The following is a 12,693-nucleotide window of genomic DNA, read 5'->3' on the forward strand; positions in this document are numbered from 1 at the left end:
AAAACGCATGATGCCGCAGGAAAGACACTTGTAGTTGCGTTGAATATTTAATTGTGCGTGACCTACTTAAGTGATTGTTTGCTGGTTCCACTCAAAAACCACACACGCAGCACGTGAATGATGGAAAGGCGCATCCATTCTGTTTATGATTATCAATCCAAAGCTTTCAGTTCCAAGGACATGCTTTGCGCATGTCTAGATGAAAGTTTGCGTAAGCGCAACTAAATAGGAAGCGGAAAAAGAGGGACCAAACAACGAAACACATTCGGGCACGATGTTTTACCTACGCACAATCACAATGCCCACCCTAAGCTCAATCCAACTAGACAGAGTATTTTGCTACAGCAAAATAAAATCGATAAGCGAATTATATACAGGCAGTTCCCAAGATACGCAATTATAGCGCATCGCTATAACCCGGGAAAACTCCGCGTAACTCAAATTTTCGCGTAAGTCGAATCCTTGTGCAAATTTGTTTTATATTTCAAAAAAACCGAGTCGACTTCCTTCTCTACACATTATTTAATCAACGAATCAGGCGATTTTGGGGAGAAAGAATGCATAACGATAAGTTGGAAAGAAATGTTTTATATGACCAAAAAAGTATTTTCGACCACTTTTTCACTTTTTAGTTAAAATTTTGTGCTATAAACTAGCTCAGCTGCCAAATTTCCAAAAACCGCGTATCTCCTAATCCGCGTATAAGAGGAACGGCGTATCTCGGGAACTGCCTGTATATAAAACGTGACTTTTGAAGCGCGAATTATAAACGTAGGATCCTGCGCACGCATAGTTGACAGATGCGTGATAAAAAAGATGCAGTCTCAAAACAAAATCACATGTGAACAGTGCGTAGATTACCAGGTAAGTCATGGTAAAACTAAATAGGTTATTATATTAATCGACTGCTACGAGTCATAAGTCGTAAGTTTATAAGTTATAAGTATTTCTTAAGTTGAATTTTTTGCGTTATTGCTATTACCAATATTAGAGTTGTGTGAGTATGAATGAGCTAGATTGCCAGTGACGCCAATCAAAAGCGAAGCCATTTTGACAATCATTCTGTTTAGAGCTGCTTAAACAGAAAACATCTACACTTCGTAAGCACATCCTCTTCCTCATGTTATGATACAACGAACCACTTTGTCCAGCCGTGTTTGTAAAACATTAAAAGAAACAACCGCGTCTCACGAAACACCGGTTTGACAACTTCTAACACCGGTCCCAGTCCCACTACCTTCACACGTGTGCACTTTCTTGCTTCACCTCACTCATTACAACTAGACCTATTGCTTTCCCGCATATTCAGCACTTTTCACACGTCTCGGACGAGTCGGAACGACCTTGTCGCCGCTTTGTCAGTGTCAGCTTTGAAAATGCTCGCTTCTTTCGCACTCTTGGAATTCTTCGGAAGTTTATTCCCGATCTTGATCTCCGTTGATCATCTTTTGCTCGAGAACGAAGATCGCTTGCGTCACGCGTTTAGAGATTGATCTCGACTTGTACAAATGATTAACCCGTTGCTAGGAGGCTCTAGCTCTTTTTCTACCCAACAGAAAGTGTTTGATTTCGTTGATGTTTCGTGAGCTGTTGCTGCTCCTGGCGGTGGTGGCCAGGCTGTCTGTTGATTCAATCTCACTTTCAGCTCGAAAGATCATCATCTCCACCATCGACGGTCCTGCTAGTGACGATGATATTTGTCTGCCTTTGTTCACTCGATTCGCACTGGTTTTTGTTCTACCGTCTTGTGTTTGTCCATCCGTTTGTCTGGCTGTCTGTCTGCCTGACACGGACACAGTTGTTTGGTGCTATCTTGATCGACTCGAAGATCACCGACCGTTTAGAAAAAGGGGCGCGAGTTAACGCATGGCGACTGGGAACGATCAACAGGCTCGACGGTGTGGGTTCGAGATCGTAATCACAGCAATAGAGAATTAAGTTTCGGTTGATGTTCGATATTTTAAGGCTCAACTAACGAAAGGGTAGCTGCGCTGTAGCGCAAAACTTTTAACATGTTTATCGATCGTGACTGATCGTGGAGATTTGTTTTGTGAACCAATGGTGAAGCAACTTGAAATCGACATACAATCTTGATGGACATTTTCATTGTTGGTGGAGTTATTCTCAACACGGTTGGATAATTAATTTTCGAGGATATAAACGTATCCTAAATTGCTTTCATTCCATAATTCGTGAAGATACATTGGAGCGACCATCATTTCACTCTTGGGCTTATGAAAGAATATCGTGCATTGTTCCGGATGACTAACCTTCAATCATCTTACTATTCTTGTGAGATAATTTGAAACGTATTTAACACTCTCAAATTGTGCAACCGGAAACTTTGAATGGTGCAAAGGACTCAGTATTCCTTGCACTGGGTGTTGCGTCCAGCAACGATGCCCTTTTCGTCGATTAAGAAAGCTAGAAGTTTCTTTAATATCTAGCTTTATTTTAAAACATTAAAAAATTCAATTCTGCTTTCTGCGATAAAAAGAGGCCTGGTGCCTCTTTGCACGCACTTTTATCCTTTTTCTTTCCTCCCGATAGCGGTCATTACTCCTTCCTAGATTCATCCGAACCTCCGAAGGATCGAGCGGTTCGGATGAACGGCCCTAAGCCTGACCGACGTATCGTTTCGCCCTCTCTCTCGACAGTCTTTTTCGCCCCGCTGTCTGCTGTCAAACGAGGACCGCTGTTAATAAACAACACTGGCCCCCGGTGTTTGACCACGTTAAACACCTCCGTGCGGTTCAACGTTAATAGTTGCGATTTTTACAGCAGGTCGTTCCAAAATCTTCCGGTTTCCTAACTGCACATGCACTCGACGAACTACGCCGTCTTTCGATGGTATTAGCTTGACGATTCTTCCTTTGGGCCAACATCCTCTTGGTAGAGCGTCATCCACCACTAGCACTAGGTCTCCTTCCATCAGAGGTGGTTGAGGCTGAAACCATTTGCTGCGACGAGTAAGCGTAGGCAAGTATGAGGCTACCCACCGTCGCCAAAACTGATCCGTATAAAGTTGTGATGTTTTCCAGCTGTTTTTTAATGCTGCGGAAGAGTCGTCAAACTTATTTATTGCTTTTGCCCCAGAAGATGATCCCAGTAGAAAATGATTGGGTGTTAGTGGAGCTTCTTCTTCATTATCAACTGATACGTGTGTTAGTGGACGCGTGTTGACTATGTGTTCGACCTCGATCAACCAGTTGGCGAAAATAGCGTCTGTTGGTGTTCTCGTAAACTGCATACTGGAAAGAGTGCGTTTTACAGATTGTACCAATCTCTCCCATGCACCGCCGAAGTGTGGAGCTCCAGGAGGGTTGTATCTCCACTTCGTATCGGGAAGATATACTGCATCAATCAGCTCTTCGTAGTCAATTTGCTTAGCAGCGTCCTTCAACTCACGATCAGCGCCGATGAAATTTGTTCCTCGGTCCGTCACGATTTCGATCGGAGTACCTCTGCGCGCGATGAAATTGCGTAGTGCGATGATGCAGGCGCTCGTATTCAAACTATAGGCTACCTCTATATGTATTGCTCGAATTGTTAGGCACGTAAACAGTACGCCCCAGCGTTTCTCTTGTCTACGTCCGTTAGCAACCAAAAAGGGGCCAAAATAATCAATTCCGGTATAGGAAAACGGTCTGGTGAACGGTGACAATCGTGCTAGAGGCAACTCATTCATTACGGGCGATCTTGGGAACGCTTGTCGAATCCTGCATATAAAGCAATTGCTTCTCACTCTGTGACACGCGCTTCTTAATGCAGGTATGTCAAACCGCTGCCGCACTTCGTTCATGACCGTTTGATGATTTTGGTGTTTATATTTCCAGTGAAATTCTGCTACCACCAGATCAGTCACCCAGGACCTTTTTGGAAGAATTATCGGCCTCTTTGTATCGTCACCTACATAACGACAGGCATCGATTCTTCCACGTACACGTAAAATATCGTTTTCGTCGATGTAAGCGCTGCGTCTAAAAAGAGGATCATGTTTATTAATGCTCTTTTTATTTTGGTTCGTACCTGACTTTTCTTCCAGAAGGCGCTGGTATTCTTCTGGGAATTCCGTTTTTTGTACTTCTGTAAATATGGACCGCTCAGCTTGTTGAAGTTCCTTCACCGTGAGATGTCCGTACTGCCGTTCTGTTGTAGGCGACCGGGCATTGTTGATGAATCTCCATAAGTAAGCGATGGCGCGATGCAAACGTTTCCAGTGAGAGAATCGCTCGAAAGCGATTATCGGCGTTATTTCGACATGATGTGATACGGTTGGTCGTATTTCTTCGTCCGTCCTCATAGGCTCAACAGGCTCCAGCTTCCACTCGTTCTCTGATTGTTGCAAGAAAGCTGGCCCTTTAAACCAGCTTCCACTGATGATGTGTCGGTTAAGGTTGTGCCATTTTGTTCCCTCATCGGCAACGTTGTTTTTTGTCGGTACCCAGTGCCATTCATTCACGGTCGAGCTCTCGAGAATTTCAGCTACTCGATGTGCTACGTAGATGCTGTATCTTCGATGATCAGCGTTGAGCCAACACAATACGTCTTTGGAGTCCGTCCACAAGAAGCGACGATCGATTTTCATTCGATGTGCTGTTTCGATGGCCGTCATCAGCCTTACCCCTAGTACGGCTGCCTGCAGCTCTAACCGCGGAATCGATGTATATTTCAACGGAGCCACTCTAGTTTTAGCGCCGATTAAAACAACTTCACGTTCTCTTTCTGACTGGAAACGAAAGTATCCAACGGCTGCAAATCCGTCTTTCCCGGCGTCTACGAAGATGTGAAGCTGAATCTTGCAATCATCGATTCTAATTGCGGTACGATAACAGCGCGGAATCTTGACCGATTGTAGCTGAGGTATACATGCTAACCATTTCTCCCATTTGTTTTGTAGACTAGCAGGAATTGGATCGTCCCACCCGATACCGGATCGCCAAATTTCCTGCAGCAGAACCTTAAGGAAGAACAAAAAGCCTGCAATCAGACCTAAGGGATCATATATTGTCATGAGTGTACTTAAAACTTGTCGTTTAGTCGGCGTTGTTATCCCTTGCAGGATCTGTAGATCTTTTACTGGCACTCTGAATTGAAATGTATCTTCGTGCGAGTTCCACCACATTCCTAGAACCTTTTGTGCGCTCGCAGCTGGATCGAGGTTCATATCCTTTTCCGTATTATCGCTACCACCCACTGCTCGTAATACCTCGGTATGAGTTGCCATCCAATGGTGCAGTTTAAAACCTCCTTGAGAATGAATATATTTAACCTCTTGTGCGAGCTTTACTGCTTCCGGAACACTTTCTACGCTCGTAAGCATGTCGTCGACGTAATGATGATACTTTATGCACTCGACGGCTGATGGGAAACGATCTACGAAGCGATCAGCGTTCATATTCTTGACGAATTGTGCACAGCTTGGTGAACAGGCTGACCCAAAGGTCATTCTTATCATCACATATTCATCAGGATCGGATTGTAGAGGGTCAATTTTCCATAGGAATCTTTGACTGTTCTGATCCTCCTCGTTAATAACGATCTGGTGATACATTTCTTGAATATCAGCCGCTATCGCTACGCGAAATTCTCGAAATCTGCTGAGTACGGTCGGGAGAGGAGATAGCAGATCAGGTCCGGCCAGCAACATGGAATTAAGAGACGTTCCGTTTACCGCCGCTGCTGCATCCCACACCACTCGCACTTTATTTGGCTTATTTGGATTGAATACCGGGAAGATCGGTAGGTACCATTTTCTAGGATGTTTTTCAATACACTCCTTTTTAGATAGTTTTTTTACATAGCCCTTGTTGATGTGTTCATTCAATACCTGTTCCATCTTTTTTCGGAGATTTTCGTCTTTTGCCATCCGTCGTTCTAAACACTCCAAACGTCGTAAAGCCATCGATCTGTTATTGGGCAATTTCACGTCGTCATACCGCCACAATAAACCGGTGACATAGCGCTCTCCCTGCAATTCGGTGTTAGTTCGAAGCAGCATACTTGCTCGTTCATCGTCATTAGAAAGTCTTCTTATCTTGCCCATGCATCGCGGTTCTTCTAATGCAAAGCTACCTTTTAGTGCTTGATCAACCTTGATTTCTATGTCCTGGCACTCACAAAGCTGAGCTCTGTGAAAAGCTACAACGCTGGTATTGCGCATTGAAGATGAATCGCAACCTGAGACTACCCATCCCAACCGTGTCTTTGTAGCAACTGGTTCATTTACCTGGCCTTCAATTGTCTTCAACGGTACGGTGAGGTGATAGTTGTTCATGCCGATTAGAATGCGTGGAGGAGTAGCTGCGTACTGGGCTAACGGGATGGGAGCTAGGTGACGATATTTCTTTCTCAGGACTTCCATTGTTACACGTTGAGCAGGTAGTCCAAGACATTTAACCGTGCGAACATTTGAAGCTTCGTAGTTCGGTTCACCGCCAATGGACGTTCCAACTATGCTAACGCTCACCTGTTTCGAGTCTCGTTCTGTGCGATGCTGCCCTCCGGTCCATTTCAAACACAGGGGTCGGTTTGGTCCTTCCAGTCCCAGCTCGTCCACCAAAGATTGCTCAACAAGCGACACTGATGCGCCCTCATCGAGAAAGGCAACGGTTTTGACCGTCTTTCCTCCAGTACGGAGCTCAACCGGGATGTATCTCAGCATAATGTTTTCCTCCGTGGCTGTAGAGTGAGAGAAATTAGCTTCCGGCTTTCCCTTACCTGCTTTATTGTGAAGTGAAGGGTGATGCTTTGTCGTGCATCCTTCTCTGCCGCATGCACTAGTGTCCTTGCAGGGGGCACGGTGTTTTTTCAAACAGCGTTTGCACAAGTAGCGACTTTTAACGATGTCCCAGCGATCAGCGACACTCATCTGCCAATATGCGTCGCACTCGTGTAGGTGAGAGCATCCTTCGTCACATGCGCACTTTGCTTCCGTGTTGTTCTGCGAGTGATCATTGTTAGTATGTGCGTGAACATACTTACTGCTACGTTGTTCGGGCTGCGCTGCAGGGTTCGTCACAGACTGGGCTGCGCGTTTTATGTTTTGCATCCACTTTCCAAATTCGACTAAATTGACCTTCGGCAGGTTAATGCTGTGTAAACCCCACATCAGCTTGATCATCGGAGGAAGACAGCAAACCAACTCATCTAAAAGGGGGCCATCATATCGATCCTCGACCCCGTTGTTCCTTACTGTAGCACACATCTCGTCCACGGATACGGCGAACTGGATTAACGACTCTAGCTTTTCAACTTTCGGTGGCACTTGACGTCGTATTTGGCTTAACAGCGTTTTCACTATGATCTCCGGACGGCCAAACGAATTTTTTAACTCTTCCATTACCTCCTTCAGGTTTCCTGAATTTCTAACCCGGCCTTGAACCGCCTTAAGCGCTTCTCCTTTAAGTGCTTGTTGCAGCCTCACAATATTCTCTCCATCGGTATATCCGCACAGCTCTGTTGTCTCGTAGAATTGATTTGCAAATGCACACCACTCCTCGGGTTTACCGGAAAACGCTGGTAACTTGGAACTAACAGAACGTCTCGCTAATACCTGACTTTCGTCTAGAGCGAAGGATGTTGCAGCGGACCTGTTTTCGCGTCTTGACCCTTGCGAATCTTCTCTGTTGATGCGTTGGGCAAATTTTTCTAACACTGACTCGAGTCGATGTATGACGTCATGCTCCGGCCTACGCGGTTCGCGGGCCGCGTCTATTTCCTCCATCATACGATGGAAGCTTCTACTTATCTCATCCCATATGAGATTTGCATTATGGACGGGCGATGTGATCGATGTATCGGAGGGACGATTCGGTAGATTGGAAATTACTTCCGTCGATCTAGCTCTCGTGAATGGTTCCCGATTCACCTGGTTCGTATCCGCCATTTCACTAACGCCTGGCTCGGTTACAATGGGTGTTGCTCGATGCAGCGTAGACGAAGCGGGGGGCGGCGTTCCGGGCGCGCACATAAGGCATGTCCAATCCCTACTGTACACAGTTTCATCTTCGTTCACACAATTCAGATGAAACATCCGTTCGCATCGATCGCATTCCACTGCATTATCCGTATCTGCACCATTGCACACACCACACACTTTGCCTTCCATTGTCCAGTCGTAAGAGAGTTCTTGTTGCACTTCACGCTGATGCTGCGGTTTCGCTAAACGTTGCGGTTTCGCTTGCGTACCAACCGTGAAACTAGCAATTGAATTTTTTAAACTGTTGCGTCCAGCAACGATGCCCTTTTCGTCGATTAAGAAAGCTAGAAGTTTCTTTAATATCTAGCTTTATTTTAAAACATTAAAAAATTCAATTCTGCTTTCTGCGATAAAAAGAGGCCTGGTGCCTCTTTGCACGCACTTTTATCCTTTTTCTTTCCTCCCGATAGCGGTCATTACTCCTTCCTAGATTCATCCGAACCTCCGAAGGATCGAGCGGTTCGGATGAACGGCCCTAAGCCTGACCGACGTATCGTTTCGCCCTCTCTCTCGACAGTCTTTTTCGCCCCGCTGTCTGCTGTCAAACGAGGACCGCTGTTAATAAACAACACTGGGTACTCCAACTTATCAGACCCATGCGGTAGGCCGTTCTGCCCGTTACAAGAAATTCACTCACTATAAACTCTGCTTAATAAATAATTAACATAAGTTTGCTTTATCGCAGCTCTTCCATCTACCTCGACCGAGGCCACGGTCTGCGGCGTCCACATCGATCCGTGATGATCGCGCCAAAATCGTGTCCCATGAAGCAGTTTCGGGGTAAGTAGAATAAATGAGAACAAGACGCCTGCGAAATCGGAAAGGTAGGCACCGATGGAACGATACGGCGTACCCGGAGGACACCGGCGAAGTCGAACGAAATCGAACGAATGAACAAGCAGCAAAGCCCATGCCATCCGAAGTGACATCATCCGTCACCGTGTGGCCAGAGTGTTCGACATCGTGGAAAGAACGACATGAACATGGCCGGAATGGTTCGATTCGAGGCAGGAACGAAGCCACAATCGCGTCTGGACGATCTCGTGGACTTGGTTTCGATGGATCGACGCGATTTCAGGTGAATTTCGGTCCGACCGGTTCCGTTTTTGTGGATTTTGTTTTTCGATCGAGGTGTTTTCTAATTATGATAACAATCGGTTACTGTCGCGGACGAATGCACCTTGAACGTGCCTTCGATTTCGGCGGCGGCCATCGCTTTTTTGGAAAATGGGGGCAATCTGCACCGGAAAGAAGCAGTAAGGCTTCTTCGTGGCAACGTATCTGAAAAACTTGTGGCTCTTGGAATCTTTGCTGCTGGATGACGGTTGAACGATCTCCAGAACTTATGTGAACTCATACACCCGCAGCTTTCAATGCACAAGAATATTTTTCATTACGAAGATCGCTTAAAAAAGATCCTCAAATTTTATTATTGTCCGCTATTTTGAAAAGTGTTCAACAATTCTCTGTAGAGGTTCTCTGACGCTGAAACATAATTTACAACAGTATCCAATTTTACTGTAAATCTAATAGTTTAACTACGGAATATGAGATTGAATTGTGTTAATAAGCATTGATTTCAAAGTTTGCGGTAAAATATCTCAGAACATTCATTTCCTTGAAGAATCTGCCAGATATAATTCATTTGAAAGCAGTTTCCTTCCTAAATCCTCTTCAGTACAATCGATTCATAGAAACCATACAGTGGATCTCGATTTATTATTCTCCCAATCCAGTAGCCAGAAGGTAGCACTCATTAAAACCAATCTGAACTAATCTTTCGTAATCAAATCAGTGGAAGCGGTTGAATATTTCCCAGTGAAACCTTTATAATTCCAAGGGCCTCGGCGTCGTGAAGAAGTTTGTCTCCATTTGCTCGATCGTCCATTCATCTTCCATCTTCAGCGGATGGCGATCGTAAAGTAAATTAACCGACACACGATCTCGGATCGCTGATCTAGACGCCAGATGTTAAAGTTAGTTCGCAGTTTGATTGCGGGACATCACTGCTCCCTTCCTAACGTCCAAGGGCTTGTCATCAGCTGGATGCTTAACCACAGCGCGTCCATAGACTGAGACAACTCAGAAGTGCTGAGACACGAAATATGATCCAAAAGCAACTGTCAGAGAGCGTCGAAACCCATGGCGAACGATTTTACTTCAGTCAGGGAGCAGCAAATGACAGCACGACGCCATTTAATAACGAACTAATTCTCTCTCAAGCCGCCCGCCCGCTTTCCTTCTTCGCCCGATGGATCAGTTTCCACTTCATCGATCTTTTCTCACAGAAGCGGTAGCAGATAGGCTTTAATTCACTGCTGACAAGACGGCAGCTCTCGTTGGGTTATTAAATCAACACTCGATCCAAACATAGTGGCATGGGCGGCGAGTAGCGACCCTCAAAGTCAAACTCTGATTGAAACTGAAACGTGCTTACATAGAAGAGGTGCGAATGACGAGGCGAGGAAGAGGGCGAGATTTAACGTTGTTATTTAAATGTGTCTACATGCTTCGGTCGACAAGCTCAATTTGCTCTCTGCCGAAGAGTCTTAAAAAGCATTTGTTCTTCATATTCTACAAAAACGAAAATGTTGTCTAATGTTATTATTAGTGCACCATTTACATTTTCATTGATTCTGCTTTCTTTCATTTCGTTCATCGAAATGCGCCCGAAAGCGTCTGCTCTTCGTTGTGCTATGCTGCGAGACGCGAAATGGTCCCTCATTAATTCCACATCTTTGCCGTCCTCTTCGACGCTGCCGTTCGCATGCATTTTAATGCCCGGCAGCACTCCGGTGTGATCAAATTATTGACACTGTCATCGACGAGGTGTTAGGCGGTTATTTATGAGCAAGTTCAACAATGTATATGCTCAAAGCGATCCCGCCACAACCGGAGGCATCCTTTAAACCGGTATCGAATTTCGTATTGCGAATGTTGCAGAAGCAAAACGCGCGATCCATCGGTGGAACAAGCCGGTTTAGATGAGTTTCAATGTTTGCGCTCTCGCTTCACGCTCGACTCAAGACGCTTGTTCTTCCAAAAAGAGTAATATTTGTGTTGTGTCTGCAAAAGGATATCCCAGGATTCCCGCAGAGCGACGGTCGTTTCAAGGCAAATGAGCAACGATACAACATCTAATGAATACCTACACTGGCTTATCACTGACGAGTTTTACCGCAGCAGTTGGTCGGACGGCCAGAGCTATCAAATTTTTACATACTATCGACCGCTCTTGGCCCCCTGTGGAGACGACGAACATAATCACAAATAAAACATCATATCCTCCTTGTTTTGCGCTCCAACCGCCACACAGTAGCACGGGGAACAGGATCGTCGAATCACAACAATGCTCAAACAAAATAAAGCATAACAAAACATCCTTCATGCCGACCATCACAAACCATACTCGCACATACTGATAATCGTACTTTCTCTTCTTTTTCCCCCCACGGCTCTTTATCTTTCCCTTCCAGTCGGGGGTAGTAGTGGTGGTGGTGCTTTCATAAATTACACCTGATATTATTGCAGGGTTGGCCGTTTTAACGAGTGACCGACGGCGAAAAGGAGCCAAGAACGGACGGGAACGGCGAGGCCGGCAATTAATTGCTGCGCAATCGCCATAACTAACACCCCAAGCTGGTGCGGAGTTCGGTAGCGCAGAAACGCGCTCCGGGAGGCAAGACCGGGCGAGAACGAACCAAGAAAGCGACCGCAGGCAACTCCTCCACTGCCAAAGGAACGTGCGTTAATTAGAGCGTGTTTGTGAACCGTTTCGGTTAGCCTGACCGGGTCCCCGGAGGAAGTACACTTTGATTTGCATACTCGCCACGGTTTGCCTCCATCGGTTCCCTTCCCTTTTTCTGCGTCCATCAATGTTGGACGACTGGAATGACCGAAAGGCAGCTAATTGCAGCGACAACTTCATTAGCCTGCGGGCAACCACGATGCGAGGCTGAGATTGGTGCTACTCGATCGATCTCGGACGATCATCGGACGAGATCGGAGGCTGTCCAGAGGCGGATGCCACCCACCGCTTTCGAGAGGAGGATTATTGAACGCTCCTTCATTCAAATGTCGGGAGGAGAATATTAATGTACATAAGTCGTTCATTGCTTCTGTCCACGGCATCGATTGACGAGAATGCAATTGACCCGAGTGAGTCTACTGCTATCAATCATTTTACGACATTGGAGTCTAGTAATACCATAGTTATGTTATAAAGATTATTGACTAACTTTTGAAGTAATTGTGACAATTCTAAAGCCTCGATAGCGCAGTACATTATAAGCACGAAACGATCATCATTTGAACTGGGTTTTTGATAACGCTTTTACTGTAAGATGTTTAAAAGGGGTATTAGATTACAATTTATAATTAAATTGAATATCCACTTACATCATCTTGTATGTTGTTTTACGTTGTATCGCTTCATTTATGAATGTTCCATTAGAGTTCGTGCACAGCACTTTAGTTACCAAATTATGTCTTACTAATCGAAAATTAATAATTCTTTTTACGAGAATTAGATACATTCACTTCTTAAATTATCGGTTTAAGCTCATATCACACTTTAAAATTCACCAGCACATCATTATCAATCATAGTGATTGACGCTACAGTATATTAATATCAACTAATTCGTGTTCTGTTCATTAAAAAGTATTATTTTTATGCATCCTGTAGTTGTACTATACATTTCTTTAAGTTTA

At 45.0% G+C, this 12,693-nt stretch overlaps 1 protein-coding gene and 1 pseudogene across 1 annotated transcript in view; both read left to right on the forward strand.

Moving 5' to 3' along the window:
- The first annotated feature begins 809 nt into the window (after positions 1 to 809).
- Positions 810 to 12,693, forward strand: part of LOC128300520 (zinc finger protein ush) — a 156,500-nt gene continuing 144,616 nt past the window's right edge. Inside the window, exons 1-2 of the mRNA XM_053036608.1 lie at positions 810 to 864; positions 8,667 to 8,761. The gene's annotated coding sequence lies outside the window, so the exon portion shown is untranslated. The remainder of the gene's footprint in view (positions 865 to 8,666; positions 8,762 to 12,693) is intronic.
- Positions 817 to 4,511, forward strand: LOC128302633 (uncharacterized; annotated as a pseudogene).

This window comes from Anopheles moucheti, chromosome 3, assembly GCF_943734755.1.
Source record: "Anopheles moucheti chromosome 3, idAnoMoucSN_F20_07, whole genome shotgun sequence".
Taxonomy (NCBI): domain Eukaryota; kingdom Metazoa; phylum Arthropoda; class Insecta; order Diptera; family Culicidae; genus Anopheles; species Anopheles moucheti.